The sequence below is a fragment of the Pavona decussata genome, unplaced genomic scaffold (genome assembly GCF_977016875.1).
Source record: "Pavona decussata unplaced genomic scaffold, jaPavDecu1.1 SCAFFOLD_208, whole genome shotgun sequence".
NCBI classification, from domain to species: Eukaryota; Metazoa; Cnidaria; class Anthozoa; order Scleractinia; family Agariciidae; genus Pavona; species Pavona decussata.
In genome coordinates this window covers 48,035-52,653 of record NW_028145613.1, presented here as the reverse complement: position 1 = coordinate 52,653, position 4,619 = coordinate 48,035, and the positions used below count along the sequence as shown (strand labels likewise).

General features: G+C 39.9%; 1 pseudogene across 1 annotated transcript; it reads left to right on the top strand.

Annotated features, from left to right (window-relative positions):
• The first annotated feature begins 1,602 nt into the window (after nucleotides 1–1,602).
• Nucleotides 1,603–4,170, top strand: LOC146460661 (epididymal secretory glutathione peroxidase-like; annotated as a pseudogene). The gene is made up of 2 exons (XR_014857581.1): nucleotides 1,603–2,129; nucleotides 3,553–4,170. The product of XR_014857581.1 is annotated as an epididymal secretory glutathione peroxidase-like (transcript).
• Nucleotides 4,171–4,619: the final 449 nt, after the last annotated feature.

The following is a 4,619-nucleotide window of genomic DNA, read 5'->3' as shown; positions in this document are numbered from 1 at the left end:
TGTGGTAGCCTGCGTAGCAGTCGTTTCCGTTTCCTTCAAGCCAAGCGGGGTAAGCGCGCGAGGGCATTGGGGGAAAAAGAGCAAAAAAGTAGCCCCGCCCCTCCCCCCCGCTCCTACTTTTTTGCTCTTTTTCCCCCAATGCCCTCGCGCGCTTACCCCGCTTGGCTTGAAGGAAACGGAAACGACTGCTACGCAGGCTATTTGTGTGGTGTAATGACTGTTTGCAACTTGAGACTTTATATTCACGCGACACGATCGGTTGAAATTTTTACTGAGTAGAGATATTTTAAGTCGCCTTTTCCTTTATGTTGAAATAAAGTTTCAAGGAAATATTGATTGAGTCACGCGTGGTGTTTTTTTGCCATTCCGAGCCGTAGAAACCCTTCTCTGGCGCGTTTACTGTTCAACAGTGTTGTCGGCCGAAGGCCGGTACTAGAGAGACAATATGAGGCGCCTTGTCCCGTGTAATACTTTATTTGCTTTGTTTAGTAACTTTACTTTCGATTTTTCCTCAAATTGCCAGTTTTAGAAATACCATGACCTCTTATATTTTTCGAAAGTAATTGATATGCAAATTCAGCAAATATTATGTTTGGGTTAAAATGAAATTTTACTTTCGAGTGATACGACTCCCCTGAAAAACGACTGCGTGCACTGCAATTTTCCCAGCTCCTGGCGCGTGTTATTTGCCGCATGGAGATGATAAATGGCTCGGAACTGAAAAGAAACTACATGAGACAATATAGTTTCCCTCAAAATGGTAGTTTGTAGGGAAAATAATTAAATTTCGTCGCGGTATATATTTGGATGGGGAGATGAACCCCCAAATCAATGAAAATCAAATAGATTGCATTTTACATACTTAAGGGTCTTGTTAGTTTCCCGAGTGATTTGGGTCAGTCTTATCATAACTTTCCTCAAAGAGCATATAAAATAGAAACGGGTCTTACCCACACCGAGCAAATGTTATTGAAATGAATCCTAATTTTTTGTATAGCTTGGTAATTCCGTCTGATGGTCTATCTTGGGGTGATGTTGCACGGAACAATTTCGTGTTGCCGACAACTTTCAACACAAACTTTGTTAAGGCAACGTGTTGAAAATTTGTTACTTAGAGACAAAAAAGGTCTGGAAACGTGCACTGTTTTGCCGCAATAAATTATTTCACGATGACAACTTTGCAACGACATTTCGTTAAAAATAGTCCAGTGTTGACTAACTTATTTTAATTAGTGGTGTAAAAGTCAGTTTTACTGGGAAAACAGACAAGCAAAATAATAATTAAAAGTCCGTCCAATTTAATGTACACTTTAAACACCGCTCCATAAATATTAAAACTTCCTTTCACGAGAGATGCTTAAATTATTTAGGGCGCCACCAACACCGAGCAAGTTTAACCAAGTTTATGTCATCTACGTGCTTTGAATTGCTGAAATATATTTCCCGGGAAAGGGTTATTTTGCATTTTGTGAGTTTGTTTAGTAAAGAGACTTACATGTAGGGAAGTAGGCTGATATCTATCGACCGATCGAGCAGGTGCGCAAATCTGTTACTATTCTATTCTTGTGACAGCACAGATCACAATTAATTTACATATATTGCATACATACGCCCTACAAAAGCACGGCGTTTCGGTTCAGCGCGGATGACGACCGATGGATTTCAGGTCCATTCTCGTGGTCCTTTTCCTAGTTTTAGGCGTCATAGACGCCTCGAAAAGAAGTAAATCCAGTTCACTATGCCACGTAGATTCTGCCAAGTCGTTTCATGACTTCACAACGAAAGATTTGGACGGTAAAAGTGCGCCAATGTCCGCGTTGAACGGTCATGTTGTCTTGGCAGTAAACGTTGCGACCTTCTGAGGCTACACGTACCAGTACCTCGACTTGAATGCATTACAAGAAGAACTGCTAGTACCCGAAGGAAGCACAGAAGATTCGTGTGGGCTGAGAATTGTCGGCTTCCCTTGTAATCAGTTCGGATTCCAAGAACCGGCAGAAAACAAATACGAGCTCGTGAATGGATTAAAATATGTACGCCCTGGCCACGGTTTTGAGCCCAATTTTCAACTGTTTGAGAAACGAGATGTAAATGGGGAGAAAGAAGACGAAATTTACACTTTCTTCAAGGTAAGAGGAAGGTTTTGTCGCTCATCACAAGAATTTGTTAAAAATCAAAATAAAAATGATGCCGAAAACCTTCATATCTAATTGGCGCGAAGCAGTTCTTATTGAGAGAGGAAATCTCTTTGTTTGTGGTTATTCGAGGGTGAAGTAAAGTTTTCAGGGTCGCTTTTTTACATTCAAAACACGAAATAATGTCTTTGGTTTATGAAAACGACAGACTGCAAACATGGATATTTACTACATAACTTAATAAGCTATCAATGTTGGGTTGATTTTAAGAAGGAAGAATGGTATATCGTTCAAAATAGAAGATCAATATATACACAGGAAAAATTAAAAGTGATGTTACTCGACGTTTCGATGTTTCCAACATCATTATCAAGAATAGAGAAAACGTTTTATTGTCAGAGTTGCTAACATTGAACGTTCTCTCTCTTTACATAATTTACATGATAAATAATAAGAACCGAGACCGTAGGAAAACGGAAACAGCGCGACCGAAGTATAGAGTGGATTACTCGTTATAAGTTCTTATTTGCTTTTTGACTTCACATTTTTCTTTCTTCTAACCGAGTAACACAAATACAAGAAGAAGTGCAAGTGCGAGGCCAGGTCAGAGTTTAGATACGAAAGCAAGCATGTGCACAAGCTAGTCAAAACACAGAGGCAAAACATTGGTTTTCATTCCTGCGATCAGATTTGCTGGCTAGTTCCTGAATTATATTAAAAAAAATTCAGTTCAAAATTGCTGGACGTCGTAAAAATTCGTCGATAGATTGGAGTTCTAAATATCAGTAACAATGGAAGGATCCTTTTAGGAAAAAGATAAGATAGTCTTCGTGACATGGCAGGAAGTTCCATAAAGCTTTAGAGAGAAATAATTACTGTTTCATGACAGTTTTTGTTTAAGTTTTGAGTTTATACATTCAAGTCAATGAAAAAGTTAAGTTAAGTTTTAAGAGTTAAAGGTTGATTTTTAGGTAGCCTGGAAGCAAGCTCTCTTTAGGTCAGCCGTGAGAAGATTGGGGTGGCTAACGCTATATCCTCTCGCGGCTGACCTAATAGACAGCTTGCTTGCGGGCTAATTTTCAGGATTTAAGGCTCGGTGAGTATATGTATATGTACTTGTACTGACTGAGTAGTCTACCAAAGGGTTAGTGGGTGCCTTAGTGGGTACCTTCCATGGACCCCACCATATTAATCTCCAATGTTCACATAGATTGTCTCTGTTTTGTTTTGTTTTTTTTTTCTTCAGAAATTGTATTCGAAATTTGAAGTTGAACTTGCATAGTAGATATTTTGAGTCAAAAGTTTAGGTTTTGCTTCCGTATATAAATCAAAGAGAAGATTTTGTGCTCCTTAGAATAACACTGAATTACACCGGTCAACTCAGCATAAAAGTTCAACATTTGTTCTTCCTCTGTAGTCCCGATGTCCTTCGTCCCATGGGTTCATAGATGACCTCAGTAATATTCGCTGGTCGCCGGTGAGGAACAACGATATCAACTGGAATTTTGAAAAGGTGCTGATCGACCACAAGGGAATGCCACGGGCTCGCTATACTGCGCCGTATCTACCTAAAGAGATACGACCTGATATACAAAAACTGATATCTGAGTGTCAAGAGGAAATGAAACGAAAATAGAACACGATAAACCACGGCAAATGAATCTCTGTTGACTGTTTAATCAAAGAAATATATATTGTTTAAAATCGAATGAATATTATTTAATTTTGAGGGAACATTCTGTATAGGTATACTGTAAAAACGCAAGACGTTTAATCATGATATTTAATGTTGATGGTAATTCAATAATTTTGCTTTAGGTTTTGGCCAGGAAATTGCAAAGCTAAGGACGTTATTTATCATTGCTATGGCTCGAGTTAATGACAGACCGTTTATAAACTGATTTGTCAGTGAAATGGTCTCGAGTGTAGTTTCTCTCTGTTCAGTCTTTAATGCATTCAGCTGTAACAGTAAGGGAACTATTTGAGCTTGTACAATGGTCTCCTGAACAGTGCAAATAAACTGACTCAAATGCAACCGCGTGCACGTGATGTATAACAGATAGACCTCTTATTGTAGTCTGCGTGACGCGCGCACGAAACGCGTAGAGAGAGCGCAGAGCACGCGAAAGGAGGGGAAGAGAAAGAAAGCCAATTTCTTCCGCCGCGCTCCTCTCAGTTTACGTTCGCGCGTGCCCATCCCTTTTCTCGCATCTGCCACGCAGGATATTCCCATTGTACTGAGGATGAGGATCTGCAATAGGGGCTTTTTCAAACTAACGTTTCGCGATTAATTCTTATCCCATTCAAAAATCTCACGCTAGTCAGGGGGATCAGGATCATTGCACGCGCACGAAGAGCGGACCGCTCGTTTCATCGCCCAACCCTTTCCCGCGCTGGAAAATTTTTTTAACCCGATCTCCTTTTACGTGGTATGATTGAGACTGTAAAAGACTCGATAGACTGGTTTCAGCAATGAGTAAAGTT